General features: G+C 38.2%; 1 protein-coding gene and 1 long non-coding RNA gene across 4 annotated transcripts in view; one reads left to right on the forward strand and one right to left on the reverse strand.

Annotated features, from left to right (window-relative positions):
- The window catches only part of APBA1 (amyloid beta precursor protein binding family A member 1), a 229,298-nt gene that overhangs the window by 132,473 nt on the left and 80,868 nt on the right, over positions 1-15,957 (forward strand). The gene's annotated exons all lie outside the window — the stretch shown is intronic.
- Positions 4,880-15,405, reverse strand: LOC117098493. Its single transcript, XR_004443435.1, has 3 exons — positions 15,261-15,405; positions 10,672-10,676; positions 4,880-4,890 (listed from the first exon to the last, which is right to left on the reverse strand). It is a non-coding gene; the product is annotated as an uncharacterized LOC117098493 (long non-coding RNA).

Raw genomic sequence — 15,957 nt, forward strand, 5'->3', positions numbered from 1 at the left:
TACTCATTAATTTTTAGAAGTTATATAATTTTGGACATGTTTATTAGTTTCATTATAAATAGATATATTTTAAAACTATTTTCAAAAAATTATTTTTATAAAAGTAACATTTTTTTTTTTTTTTTTTTTTGAGACGGAGTCTTGCTCTGCCACCCAGGCTGGAGTGCAGTGGCCGGATCTCAGCTCACTGCAAGCTCCGCCTCCCGGGTTTATGCCATTCTCCTGCCTCAGCCTCCCGAGTAGCTGGGACTACAGGCACCCGCCTCGTCGCCCGGCTAGTTTTTTGTATTTTTAAGTAGAGACGGAGTTTCACCGTATTAGCCAGGATGGTCTCGATCTCCTGACCTCGTGATCCGCCCGTCTCGGCCTCCCAAAGTGCTGGGATTACAGGCTTGAGCCACCGCGCCCAGCCAAAAGTAACGTTTTTAAAAGAAAAAAGATATTAACTGAGATGGTCCAAGGGAATTGATGTATGTTCACCTTAGTCCCAAACACATAAGCTGAATTGAAAATAAAAAGAAAATAAAAAATAGCATGCTTATTATTTCAAGAGGAAATAAATTACTTTTAAATTTTAAGACATTACTTTTAAAGTTTTAATAAATTACTTATTAATTCAAGAGGAAATAAATTGCTTTTCTGTAGTGTATTTACTCTTTTTATTGGGAAGCTTTGCTGTCAAATGTTACTCTCCTTTTATCCTAGGTTTTCAATACTAACTTATCGAGTAATTCACAGCATACAAATGCTCCATTAAGTGCTTTACATACATTAATTTAGTTCTTTTAAAATAGAGATTGTTCATTCATTCACTCAAAAGTATTTACTGACCTACAACTCCACAGCAAGAAACAAACAAACAAAAGCAAAAAAGAGCAAATAACTTGAATAGACATTTCTTTGAAGAGGACATACAGATGGTCAATGAGTATATGAAAAGATGCTTAACATCACTCATCATTAAGGAAATGCAAATCAAAACCACAATGAGATAGCACCTCATACCTGTTAGGGTGGCCACTATCAAAAACAAAAACAAAACAGAATCAGTAAATAACAAGTCCTGGCAAGGATGTGGAGAAATTGGAACCCCTGTATACTATTGGTGGGAATGTAAAATGGTTCAGCTGATATAGAAAACAGAATGGGGGGGTCCCTAAAAAATTAAAAATAGAACTGCCTTGTGATCCAGCAATCTCACTTTTGGATATTTATCCAAAAGAATTCAAATCAAGATCTCAAAGAAATATTTGCAAAACATTTGTTGCAGCATTATTCACAATAGCCAAAGTATAGAAACAACCTAAATGTCCATTAATAGATGACTGTATAAATAAAATGTGATATATACATGCATGGAATATTATTCAGCCTTGAAGAAGGAAATCCTGTGATATGTGACAACATGTGAACCTATAGGACATTATGCTAAATGAAATAAACTAGTCACAGAAAAACAAATGCTATATGATTTCACCTATATGAGGAATCTAAAATAGTCAAAGGCTGAGTGTGGTGGCTCATGCTTGTAATCGTAACACTTTGGGAAGCCAAGTTGGGAGGATTTCTTGAGGCCAAAAGTTCAAGACCAACCTGGACAATGTGGTAAGACCCAGTCTCTACAAAAAAAATTTAAAATTAGCTAGGCATGGTAGTGCATGCCTGTGGTACCAGCTACTTGGAATGCTGAAGTGGGAGAACCGCTTGAGCCCAGGAGATCAATGCTGCAGTGAGCTATGATAGTATGAGTGCAGTCCAGCCTGAGCGACAGAGCGAGACCCTGTCTCTAAAATAACTAAATAAATAATAAAATAGTCAAACTTACCTAAGCAGAGAGTAGGTAGTGGTTGTTAGAGGTTTTGGAGGAGGGGACAATGGGAAGTTGCTATTCAATAGTTATGAAGTTTTAGTTGTGCAAGATGAGTAAGTTCTAGAGATCCATCATACAACATTGTGTCTACACTTAGCAATACTGTACTCTATTGTACAGTTACAAATTTGTTAAGAGGGTATCTCTCATGCCAAGTGTTCTTATCACAATTAAAACAAAAATGTACTGAGAATTTCTTAAGTATCACACACTGTTCCAGACACTAGGGACACAGCCATGGTGGGGGAGAGAGACAAACAATAACTAAATATGTAATGTATCAGGTAAAAAGTGCTATGAAGAAAAAGTAAGCAGAAAGTGATGGAGACTACTATTTTAGATAAGTTGTCAGGGAGCGTGTATTATAAGGTGACGTTGTTGTTGTTGTTGTTGTTGTTGTTGTTGAGACGGAGTTTTTCTCCTGTTGCCCAGGTTGAAATGCAATGGTGCAATCTCAGCTCAATGCAACCTCCACCTCCTGAGTTCAAGCAATTCTCCTGCCTCAGCCTCCCAAGTAGCTGGGATTATAGGCACACACCACCATGCCTGGCTAATTTTTGTATTTTTAGTAGAGACGGGGTTTCACCACATTGGCCAGGCTGGTCTTGAACTCTTGACCTCAAGTGATCTGCCAGCCTCAGCCTCCCAAAGTGCTGGGGTTACAGGCGTGAGTCACCGCCCCTGGCTTATAAGGTGACATATAAGCAGACGCATGCAGAAGTGACAGGAATAAGCCCAGTGAATTATCTGGGAGAAGATCAGTAGAGGCAGAGGGAAAGGAGAGTGCAAGGCAGGTATTGTCACTTCATGGAGTAGCAAGGAGGCTCATGTGGCTGTGAAAACAAGGACAGGAGGAGCATAGACATTGAGGTGAGAGGTGCGAAGGAGAGTGAGATGAGAAATCTTTCAAGGAGATGTGTGATCTAACTTACACTTGGGCGAGATTTTGGAAATCTCAAGATAAATTAGGAAGCTGTTGACATGGTCCAGGTAAGAAGAGATGGTGGTGGTTGAAATGGAGGGAATAAAAAGTGTTTGGTTGGTTCTTGATCCATTTTGAAAGTAGAAATAACAAGAGTTGCTGACAGACTTGATATAGGGCATGAAAAAAAAGGATTAAAAGATAATGCCAAGGTTTTGCCTGAGCAACTGGAAGAAGGATGATGAGGCAGACAATGGAAAGAACGGGTTTAGAATGAGAAATCAGAAGTCTGTTTTAACACATGATAATTTGATATCCATGGTGAAGTATTAAGGAGGCACAGTTATGTCTAAAGGAGTTCAGGGGAACAGTTTGAGCTATCATTGTAAATTTAAGAATTGCCATTGTATAGATGGTAGATAAATCATGAGCCTTCATGTGATCACCTGGGAGGATAGTGTAGATAGTGAACAGTTGAGTCCAAGGACTGAGCCTGGGTCCTCCAGTGTAGAGAGGTCTGACAGATAAAAAGAAACCCACCAATGAGACGGGGAAGGAACAGGAGAAAGTGGTGGCCTGGAAGCGTGGAGAGAAGAGTGCTTTGAAAACAAGTGTGTGATAGGCTGTATCAAATGCTGTCCAGTAGTTAAGTACAATGACTGCAAGATATTGCAATATGGAACTCATTGGTGACCCAGACAAAAGCTGATTCAGTGGAGCAGTAGGGATGGGAGCCCAATTGGAATGGGCTTAAGACAGAACAGAAGGGAAAAAGAAATCATGGGACAGTCCAGAAGGGTTAGTAACCTTGCTGATAAAAACACATCTTGTAAGTGCCAGAGCTAGGACTCTAAGTAGAATCTTTTTTACTCCAAAGTCTGGGCAGTTTATAGAAGTTTAGAGTCTTGAATCAGGAGTCAGGACAGCTTTGACACTAGCTGTGTGTGCGACCTCAAGTAACTGATCATTCAGCAAACTTCTTTGAGGTCCTACTGTGTGCCAGGCACAGATGAGTAACACAAACCACTGATCCAGACTAGGCTATAGGAAAGAAAGTTGGGGATGGCTCCTAGAGAGAGTTGGAATAGCCATTTGAGTTCTCCTCATCTCCTAAATAAGTAGGGTGTTAGGGCCAGGAAAGCACTAAGTGCCTTTCTGTCCTTATTAAGTGCCATGGATTTGGGATGCCAGCAAATCCTTTCACCTACAGATGCAGAAGGGAAAATCAGCACAGGTTTTCCACCCCCTTCCAGGGTGTATCACCAAGGTGTTTAAAGATGTCAACCCCTAATTAGAATTTTAAATTTGGAGAAATGTGTGCAGGCATTTTAGGTGCAATTAGCACAGTAGATTAAAATCATTTTGAAGTGACCTCATTCACTCCCCAAATTGCTTAAATTGATTTTATAATTTCCTGCCCATGCAAATGGCCAGATGAAACATGGATAACTGGGGAACTACTAGTAGATTTCAATGAGGTTACCCTTGTCAACCACGGGAAAGAGATAAAAACTATTATAGCAAGTCTTCTAGTGCATTTTTTTTTCAAGGCTCCAACCTTTTTCAATGGGCTTTTGTAGGATTTTCCACAAACCTGGGTGCCCAAGATTCTATTGTGTTTCATCACGACAAAACAGTTCTCATCTTTGCTAAGTGGCATCACTAAATAAAACTTAAAAAAGGATTTTTTTAAGTTTTATTTAAAGCTTAAATAAAAGTTTAATTCTCTGTGGAAACAGAAACTATAAAGCCAGTCAAAAGACAGATTATAAACTGGGGGAAAACATTTGCAACAATGTGACAGACAAAAAGTTAATACCCCTAATATTAAAAAGCCTCCTGGCAAGTGTTTTAAAAAAAAAAAAAAAACTTAATAGAAAACCAGGCAGTTCACAGAAAGGGAAATGCAATGGCCAATAAGCTTGTGAAAAAAGGGCCACCTTATTGGTTTTCAGAGAAATTCAAGTTAAAACATCACCTACCAGATTGACAACAATTAAATACATTGATAACATCTGTTAGGGAAGCCCCATTTCCCTGCCTTATGACTTATTTTGAAAGAACATTCCTGGCTTCTCTCCCCGACCCTCCTTCCCTCCTTTCCAGAAGAGGATTGTGAGAGAATTTGGGAAAGGAAGTGGGTCTGTTGGCCAGTGCCATCTGGGTTCTCTTCTTCCAGCTCTGCTTGCCTGAATTGAGGGTGGATCCCCATGTGCTCCTAGCCATATAGGCTTCCCTAGACAGGCCCTGCACCTGTGAGGGTTCACAGCTGTCCCAGTGAAAAGGTGGGATCATCTACCTAGTGCAGAGGTGAAGTATTCGCAAGACAGTTTGATTGCAGATCTAAAGACACATCATCCAATTCACCTTTTCAGACGATATTTTAAAATCTACATTTGTGTGACTCCTATATGTTTCTTCGTTGGTTCAGAACTTGGGAAAGAAAGAGAGGAATGTTTGTTTCCTGCCCTCTTCCCACCCAGAAATGAAAGAAAAATATGTTGATGGTCACATGTAGAGAAATAGAAGTTCTATGGAGATCTGAGGAAATTACTAAGATTTGGGGGAAGTCACCGTATATATATATATATATCTTAGTGCATAGTAGTGATGACTGCACAACAGAACAACATGAGTGTTCTTTTTTGTCTTTTTTTTCTTTTAGATTCAGGAGAGACATGTGCAGATTGGATACATGTGTATATCACATAAAGGAGGGGTTTGGGCTACGTAAACGGTTTTATGTTTTGTGTTTTTGGGTTTTTTTTTTTTTTTTTTTTTTTGAGACAGAGTCTTGCTCTGTCATCCAGGCTGGAGTGCAGTGGCACGATCTCAGCTCACTGCAACCTCAGCCTCCTGAATTCAAGCAATTCTTCTGCCTCAGCCTCCTGAGTAGCTGGGATTACAGGTGTGTGCCAACATGCCTGCCTAATTTTTTTTTTTTTTTTTAGTACAGACGGGATTTCTTCATGTTGGCCATGTTGCTCTCGAACTCCTGACCTCCATCAGTCTGCCTGCCTCAGCCTCCCAAAGTGCTGGGATTACAAACATGAGCTACCGCACCCAGCCTATGTGAATGTTCTTAATGCCACAGAATTGTATATTTAAAGGTAGTCCAAATGGTAAAATTTATGTTATATATATTTTGCCACAATAGAAAATGTGTATAAGTTCAGATGAAATTATTAGATTTCTGGCATTTGCTTCAATGTAATACAAGAGGATGGGGCAAATGAACAGGCGTGTGGAGGAATCAAGACTGGCCATCATCATGTCTTTAATCCTCTCAAGCAAATAAGGAGAATCATTACACCATTCTCCCTAGTTTCTCATATATTTGACATTTTCCATAATAGAAACTTGTTTTTTCATGTGTACTGCTTTCAACTAGCATTGCCAGTTTTAGGGGTTCCATATAAAGAACTGTACTCATTCATAAGGATGTAATCTATGAGGAGGTTCATTGAAACACTGCATAGGAAAAATGTGGAAATGACCTAATGATTATGAATAAGAGAATGGGTAAGCAATAGTAAATTGTGACATTATGAAACAGAATAAATGAGAAGAAACAGCCTTACTTGCACAACATCAAAAAAAAACTTCACACCATCTACCTAATCCTTTATTTTTAAGTATGAACAGAATCACCAAATATGTGGGGGGAAATAGCAACATGAAAGAGAAAGACCAAGATACACAGAAAAAAAGTGAGCCAGAGGAAGCAAAGGCAAACCAGTACACTTCAAACAAAGAAGAGCTCCCATTAATGTGTTCGGAGAACTCTAAGAATGCATAATATTTTTTTAAAAGTGATACAAAAACAGATTATAAGAAAATAAGAGCTTTTAGAGATTAGACAGAGGCTTGCCAAAAATTCAATAGAGAGGGCCTGGGGAAAAATAAGATGAGGAAATAGAACAGAGCATGCAACAAAAAGAGAATGAGATGGAAACAGAGAAAAGATAAGAGAAGTAGAGGATCATTCCAGAAGCTCTGACATCTGACCAGTAGGAGTCTCAAAGTAAAACCAGAGAAAAGGGCAGGAGACGGAGGAAACGATGAAACGATCACAGACATAATAGAACATTCCCCAAAGCTGAAGAAAGACACAGCTCTTCAGATTGAATGGCCTACCAAGTGCTCAGGACAATGATTAACACCTTGATTCATCTTCCGAAAATTTCCAAACACTGAGAGTAAGAAAAACATGTTGAAAGGTACCAGAGAGAAAAAACTACCAAGGGATAGGAGTTAGGTTAGTACCAGGCTTATCATTAGCACCTCTGAATGCTGGAAACTACTTCCATGTGGTCCTCAGACCAGCTGCAGGAGCATCAGCCAGAGTCTTAGAAGAATGACAGAATCCCAGGCCCCAGCCATGACCCACCAGCCAGAATCTGCATTTTAACAAAATCCCCAGGTGATTCCTTGGCATACAGGTGAACATTATTTACATAGTCATAATCGAGTAATGGTTCTTTATTGAGTCTCAGGATTTCAAATCAACTTATGAACAAAGCATCGGCAGATGATAAAATACATGTTGTTTTGACAAATATGAAAAGTAAAATTGTAGTTCACAGCAGGTGGGAGGTAGAAAGGGAAAGATAAAGTGGAAAGACAAGATGATGTGTCATTTACAGAAAAAGAAGTCGATATACTAATTATAAAAATAGTATTTAAAATTATGAATGAACCAATAAAAATATAATTATTAAACATTGGGAGAGAGAAGTAAAAGGAGAAATTAAGTGAGCTATATCCTCATCTTTCACCGTAGGAAGTCAATAGATATTGCCTAAATTAACTCAATATGTTGTAATAGATCGTATAGAGTTATGGAAGTAACCCCTAGATGAATTAGAAGAGCCCCTAGAAGAGAAACAGAAACATTGAAAAGGGGACATTTTTCTCATGATACTTGTGATTCTTTTTTAAAGCTGAGCGTTAGGCTCATTTTCAGGTCCCAGTGAAATGTTCCTGTGCATTGATTTAGAATAACATAAACAAACTCCAAAATTGTATTGACTTATTGTATTAAAACTTAACTTCCTAACAGTGGCAATCCAATGCAGGTCGTTTCTGGTTGGAACACTTTTCCTCCAAGTGGTTGATTCAGGGATCCAGGATACTTCCTTCTGGAGATTCTGATATCTTTTGGGTCTCGGAGTCCTCCGCATTTATAGTGAAAGAGAACATGGAAAAAGCAAACTTATTGGTTAGATGACCCAGCTCAGAAATGACGTCCTCACTTCCACTTCTATTCCTTTGAATAGAACTAATCATGGTCCCAGCTAGATGCAAGGAGAGTTTATAAACATAGTTCTAATGCTATATTGTGAAGGGCGAGCTTCAATTTTTGGTGGGCAGGAACTCATTTCTGCCACACTTTGTATCCAAAGAGCCATATGTAAATGGCAGATCCTCCTTGCCCTCTCCTCAGAAAGGTCATGTGTATGCTGAACATTGGAAATCCAAGTGTTCTTTAGGTAGAAAAGATGGTGGGTGAATAAGATTTGCTTTGTATTGTTTGCATATTTTGAATTACTTTCCCTTGCTCTGACACTATTTTTCTAAGCCTCTTTTTGTAATTATTTTCTTTTGTTTAGTAGATCTTTCTTCTTTACTTGGATGTCATGTCCTCTTGGTAAGTGAATCCATTGGGATTATGGTGGGATAGTGGAAGGAGGTGCAGAAAGTGACCTAGCAACAAACTCTCTAGTGCTGCATTAGCACATGCTTGAGTTTGGACAAGCCATGCAATCTCTCCACTCCTTGGTTTTCTTCTCTGTAAAATATGGAACTTGTTGGGCTTTGCCAATGCTTTCAGTTCTACATTTCTGTTACTTTATAATTATATCCATCAGTGAACTGATAGTATTGAATTTCTGGAACACAGATGTGAATGACCACAGCCTGGACTAGAAGTTCCAACAAAAGTATAACAACTCTTAAAGTCCTTTTTACCACTCCCACCCCTGCAATTTGTCAACAGAGACATCACTTAAAGTAAACAGAAGTTGAGTACCAGCATGGCAGCAAGAAACCTGACATGTGGTGAGAAAATTCCTTCAGCAGCAGAACAGAAAGGTTTTGCAGGGATTCAGCTCATCAGCCCTTCCTCAAAGCCTTTCCTCAGCAAGAGAGGAAGGTAAATTTTCTCAGGCACTTTACGATTCATAAAGCAACCACCACTCCCATAAAGTAGGCAGAACGGGTTATTATTTTTATTATGTATTTGGTTGTTTAAATAGGTTCATGGTTCAAACATCATAATGTACAAAAAGGAATATGCTTAAAAGCCTGTATCCCATCCCAGTCCCCAATCTTCTCAGTTCTCATTCCTTCCCTGCCTCCAAAAGAAATAGCCACTGGTATTAATTTCTTACTTATCATTTCAGAGATTTTAATACATATCCTGTCCGCTCCATCATACATATACAGCAATATTTATTACATGATGATCTGAGCTTTACTGGATCAGGGCAGTTATTTCTATATCTGTTACACAGATCACCTTCTTTGTGTATCATAGGATTCTATCCAAGGACACAACATAATTTATTTTACCAATTGACTAATGATGGACATTTTAGTTGTTTTTGGTCTTTTGTGAACACAAACTGTGCATTAGTCATTTAAATAGCCTTGTGCTTAAGTCATTTCATACAATTATGTATGAAGTATGAGTATATACATAAATTCCTCTGAGTGGTAATTTTGATGGATACTTTCAAATTACCCTTCATGGACCAATTTTATAGATGGAAGAAAGGTTGTAAGAATTAATTATTGCAAATCAAGGGCTGCAAACAGCTTACCTACTTAGAGGTGTGATTTTCCTGAGTTGGACATGGATGGTGTGAGTAACACAAGGTCAAAGAGGTTTGGTATTGTACACTGAAGCAGGCTGCTGTGAGGTGGGCGAGCAGAGTCACTCAACAACTCACCGAAGCACACACTGAAATAATGAGGCTTGGTTGCAGCATGCTGGGAAGTCACAGCAGCAGATGTGAGCTGAGTGCTACCAATGCATGAGCAGGCACTTTGTGAGCCAGAAGCCCAGAGTGTAGGGACAAGCTTGGCAGGAGGCTCCAGAAGTAGCAGTTACACACACAGATGTCACAGGGTGGTATTTGCACCAGGTGGTCAGGAAGCGACCTCCCGTGCCAATCAGTTTCCTGCCACCCACACTTGGACCCATTGGGTCTTAGAATTGGACCAGTGATAGGACAGTGGCCGACTTGTGGCCCACCCACATGTCTTTTAAGCTTCAGATAAGGTTAATTTTGTTAAGGTGAAGCAGTCTTGCTTGTATATGTTAATTAATGGAATGTATACACACACACACACACACACACTTTATTTTGTATATCAGCATAGGTTTACAGAAAAAAATTAATGGAAAGTACAGAGTACTTATATACCCCCTTTCCTCCCCCCACACACAGCCTCCCCAGCTATCAACATCTCTTACCAGAATGGTACATTTGTTACAATTGATGAACCTATTGATAAACCATTATCACTTCAAGTCCATAGTTTACATTTGGGTTCACTCTTAGTGTTGTGCAATCTATGGGTTGACAAGAATATTTTAAAATTATTGTTCTTAGCACTACTTTAGCTTATTTAATTCTTGCAATATGAGCCAGATTGAGAAGAGAAAACTGAAGCACAGTAAGGTTAAATGACTTGCCCAAGGTCACATAGCTAGTGAGTGCTGGAATTGAGATTGGGACCAGAGGTCTGACTCAGTGTGCATTCTTAACCACTATGCCTTCCTGCCTTTTACTCCATTCCCCAGTTCCTAGGGTTCTCTTTCCCCTTCCAACTCCTCCTCCAAGTGAGAGAAAAGAGTTCTCTCGGTTTTTACTTTCCCTGGCTTCACCTGAGCCTCATTGCCTGTCTAAGAAATCTCTGGGCAACTTCTCCTACTGATTTACATACAGAGGCTATGAGTGCTGAAGGGCAGGGGCAGTGGGTGAGCTGTGGTCATGCACTTGAGGATTGTCTGTGGGACACAAAAGGCGAAAGGGAGGGCAAGGCTGGAGTGCTGGAGAGGGGAAGGAGCAGGTGTAATGACAGTGAGGGGCCCATTGAGACCTGAAATTAGAGGATAGTGATAAGGATTGAGGGATGGAAGAATAATGAAGCCAGCCCCCTTGGGAGACCGATGACCAGGCAGTATAGGACTTGGTTCATAATCTCCTATTATTTAACAGAGAAAATTCTGATAATTGAAGGATCTTTTCTTTGTTGAACAGAGTGGTGGAGGAGGGTGATGGTACACACTTTTGGAAGAGTTGACAAAGCCAAATTATTGTGCGAAAGAAAAGAGAGAGTTTAGGAGGCTTAGAAGGAAGCACTAGAACTGTACTGTCCACCATGGAAGTCACTAACCACATGGTAGCTGTCAAACCTTGAAGTGGGGCTAGTCCAAATTGATATGTGCTATAGTGTAAGATACACTGAATTTTGATGACTTTGTAGGAAGAAAAGAATGTAGACTTTCTCAATAATAATTTTTATATTGATCATATGTTGAAATAATATTTTGAATATATTAGATAAAATATTAAAATTTTCTTTTTAAAAAAATTTTAATGTGCATACTAGAAAATTTTGGATTATATATGTGACTCACATTACATTTTTTTCTGGACTGTGATGATCCAGAAGGAAGAAACATGAACCATTAAGACTCAGGACTGTGTAGCAGAGAGGGGCAACTCTATGACTGGTGACTGAGAAGAAAGACTTGGGAAAATTTAACCAATACAGAATTTTTTTGGAGGATAAGTGGTGTTGTGTGTGATATAATCTCCCACCTCAGTCTTCTCTATGAAATCTTCAGTAAGATCAACACTACTTTAAAAATTATATTTTAGATTTAGGGAGTACATGTGTGTTTGTTACATGGGTATATTGCATACTGGTGGGGACTGGGCTTCTGGTGTACCCATTACCCAAAAAGTGAATATTGTACCAGATAGGTAAGGTTTTCAACCCTCACCTCTACTACCCTTTCCTCTTTTGGAGTCCCTGGTATCTATAGTTTCCATCTTCATGTCCATGTGCACCCATTGTTTAACTTCCACATATAACTGAGAACATGAGGAGTTTGGTTTTCTGTTTCTTAGTTAGTTCACTTAGAACAATGACTCTAGCTCTATCCATGTTGCTACAAAGAATATTATTTCATTCTTTTTTATGGCTGCATAGTATTCCATGGTGTGTGTGTGTGTGTGTGTGTGTGTGTGTGTGTATCTTGTTTTTAATCCAGTCAACCATTGATAGACACTTGGGTTGATTCCATGACTTTGCTATTGTGAATAGTCCTCCAATGAACATATAAGTGCATGTGTCTTTTTAATATAATAATGATTTATTTTTCTTTGGGTAGATTTCCAGTAATGGGATTGCTGGGTCAATTGGTAGTTCTATTTTTAGTTCTTTGAGAAATCTCCGTACTGTTTTCCATATAGATGGAATTAATTTACATTCCCACCAACAGTGTATAAGTGTTTGCTTTTCTCCACATCCATGCCTACATCTGTTGTTTTTTGACTTAATGATAGTCATTCTGATTGGTATAAGATGATATTTCAGTGTGGTTTTAATTTGCATTTCTCTGATGATTAACGATGTGAGCATTTTTTCATGTGTTTCTTGGCCATTTGTACTTCTTTTGAGAAATGTCTGCTCATTTCCTTTGCACAGTTTTTAATGGAGTTGTTTGTTTTTTTCTTGTTGAGTTGTTCGAGTTCCTTGTAGATTCTGGATATTAGTCCTTTGTCAGAGGCATAATTTGGAAATATTTTCTCCTATTCTATAGGTGGTCTGTTTAATCTGAAGATGAAAGTTATTTTTAATAAAGCAAATTAAGAATTTCCTCTGGAAGATCATGTCTTCCCTTGAGGTGACTGAAAGATTGTGGATCTTCAAAACCACATTTGGATTTTACTGATCTTACCTTATTGGGAGCCAAAATGAAATTAGTGAACTAGAAGAGTATAGATGCAGATACCATATCTCTTTACATTCTGATCGACATGGCCAATGAACTACTATGGGTTTTCAGATTATCCATTTGTCATTTTTAAGAAAAAATAGTTTTGCCTTTCCCTACATTATATTTCTTTTCCTGTTAACTTTTTGCTAACATGACTGAACTTAGAGAATTGATTGTCTTGGGAGGCTTTGAATCATTATGGGATTTCTGGCTCATCAAATTCAAATTGAAGGCATCTCCATTGTTGCTACCTAATAGTTGCTTAGTGGATTTTGTTCTTTGGGAGTTGTGAAGCTGAATTGTCAGAAAGTGAGCCTTCCTGAATATGACTGCTTTTAATCATTTAGTGTAGCCCTAGCATAGCAGATTTGAGGCATAACCAAAAATATGTTTGAGGATTACGACCAGCATAGCCTTTGCTGCTTTCCTGACCTATGAATACAAAGAAGCTCAGGAACAAGAATTCAATTTGAAGCTTCATAATTAGGATTGCAACTGATACTCTGGTATAAAATTGGATAAGGAAGATGCTAGAAGAAGCTACAGAAAACTTGAGGGAATAGAGAGAGGCAAGTTAACTGACTTTTTAATGAACCAAATGATCTGTAAACGTAACAATAGCAGTAAATTTGAAGTGACGTGGTCTCAAAAAAAAAAAAGACTACATTTTAATGAATTACTGTTCAGTTTGTTCTTTGCCTGATATCACTGTTTTCATTTCCTTTGGCAGTGTGAATTAATGAGCCTCTGAAAACTAACATAGCTTAACTGATTTTAGAGACTTACTATCCTTAATACTGTAGTGTGTGTGTGTGTGTGTGTGTGAAAATGGTCCAGATTGATTGTAACTGGTAATTTAATACCTGCCATCTTAGTGTAATGTTGCAATAGAGATAACAGTAGAAAGGAAGTTGTTTAAGAGCATAAAAAGGGATTGTAACAGAATAAAAATATCAAGTTGGTATAACCTTCAATAAATTATGAAATAGGTAGACATTTTTTTTTAATACCAAGGCATTTCACAAAAATTCAGACAGACTTTTAATTGGCTTTGATTTCCAGAGACTGTCTCTTGAGTTTTCTGTAAAATTTGCAAGATCTTCCCTCTGAGTTTCAGTGATTGCCTTAAGCTTATTTCATGTATTTTATTGCAATCAGAATGATAAATGAGTGATTGGATTGTTGAAGTGCTAGACAATAGGAAAGTCTGCATAAATTCAAAATTTTCTCTTTAATCAAAGGCTGGGCTGTGATCAGAGCTTTGTGGTTGGCACTACTGAACTAATCCAAGTGGATGAATTAATTTTCCTGCCTGGTTAGTGTTACCGAAAATTATACAGATTGCAAGGGGGGATGAAAGTAATGAACCTGATTTTGTAGTCATCACACAAGAATATAAATATATTCACCCAATTGGCTTCTGTCCTTTTATTTTCCCTGTGAGGATGAAGGTTTATATTAAAGATGTGACCACTAGCCAAAGCAATTTTTAAAGCCATCTTTTAGAATTAACTTCAGAGCTTATGCCAGAGTCTTTTCAATAATCTTGGCTTCATGCACATCTTCATCTTTTAGGGATATACTTGATATTTGGAGAACATCAAAAAGCATTCACAGCCAAATCTTCTAAATAAGGTGCATGATAAACCTGGATGATACCCTTTGAGGTAAAAAATCAGATATAATAAAAAATGATTATAGAATATTGAAAATGATTTGCTGGTAGTTTCGAAGCCTATAAATTAACTTTGAAATCACTTCCAGTATAGGTGTGACCAAAGTGTTTTGAGCAAACACAGTGCCCTTGGAACTTGTAAGTATAGAGTTGGCCAAGGTGACTATTCTAAAAGGGATTACACCAATTTAGATGTTTGTTTAAAAAAATCAATTGTATCACTTTATGAGCTCAGTGTAATGTAATAGGAAGAGCATGAACAGTGAGAGCCAGGCAGGTCTACCTTCACCCCTTTCAGCTCTAAGTGACCTTGGACAAGTTATTTAAGCTGTCTGAGCTTCTGCTTCATAATCAGAAAGTGCAGGTAATAATTCCCACTGGGATTGTTGTGAGGGCTAGAAATATAGTATGTAAAATGCCACATATATTGGCCTATGCATAGTTCAGTATTTGTGATTTGTTGTTTGATTTGTACCCAGCTTTATTTCAAAATAGATCAAAAGTAGCTTAACTGCTTGTTTTCCACCCCTACATAGCCTCATTTAGAAAATAATAATATTAATAAATGTGCCATGTGCTCAAGTCATTTATATTAGCATTTTTTTCACAATTTTTTAAAATCTCAACTTTTAGATTCAGGGGGTACATGCACAGATTTGTTATCTGGGTATACTGCATGATGCTAAGGTTTGGGATATGATTGATACCATCACTCAAATACTGAGCATAGTACCCAATAGTTTTTCAGCCCATACCCTCCTCTGTCCTTCCCTACTCTAGTAGTCCCCACTGTCTATTGTTACCATCTTTATGTCCGTGAGTACCCAATGTTTAGCTCCCACTTGTAAGTGAGAACATGTAGTATTTGGTTTTCTGTTCCTGCATTACTTTGCTTAGGACAATGGCCTTCAGCTGCATGCATGTTGCTACAAAGGACATTATTTCACGCTTTTTCATGGCTGCATAGTATTCCATGGTGTATAGTGTATATGTGCCACATTTTCTTTATCCAGCCCACCATTGATGAGCACCTAGGTTGGTTCCATGTCTGTGCTATTGTGAATAGTGCTGTGATGAACATACAAGTGCATGTGACTTTTTGGTAGAACAACATTCTACCAAGAACAATTGTCTTTTGGATATATACCCAGCAGTGCAATTGCTGGGTCGAATAGTAGTTCTTTGAGAAATCTCCAAACTGCTTTTCACAGTGGCTAAACTAATTTACATTCCAACCAACAGTGCATAAATGTTCTCTTTTCTCCACAGTCTCACTGGCATCTGTTGTTTTTGAGTTTTTGTAATAGCCATTCTGACTGGGTGAAGTGGTACTTCATTGTGGCTTTGACTTGCAATTATCTGATAATTAGTGATATTGAACATTTTTTCATATGTTTCTTGGCCACTTGTATGTCTTCGAGAAGTGTTTGTTCACGTCTTTTCTGCATTTTTAATGGGGTTATTTGGTTTTT

Source organism: Trachypithecus francoisi, unplaced genomic scaffold (genome assembly GCF_009764315.1).
Source record: "Trachypithecus francoisi isolate TF-2019V2 unplaced genomic scaffold, Tfra_2.0 Lachesis_group16, whole genome shotgun sequence".
Classification (NCBI taxonomy): Eukaryota; Metazoa; Chordata; class Mammalia; order Primates; family Cercopithecidae; genus Trachypithecus; species Trachypithecus francoisi.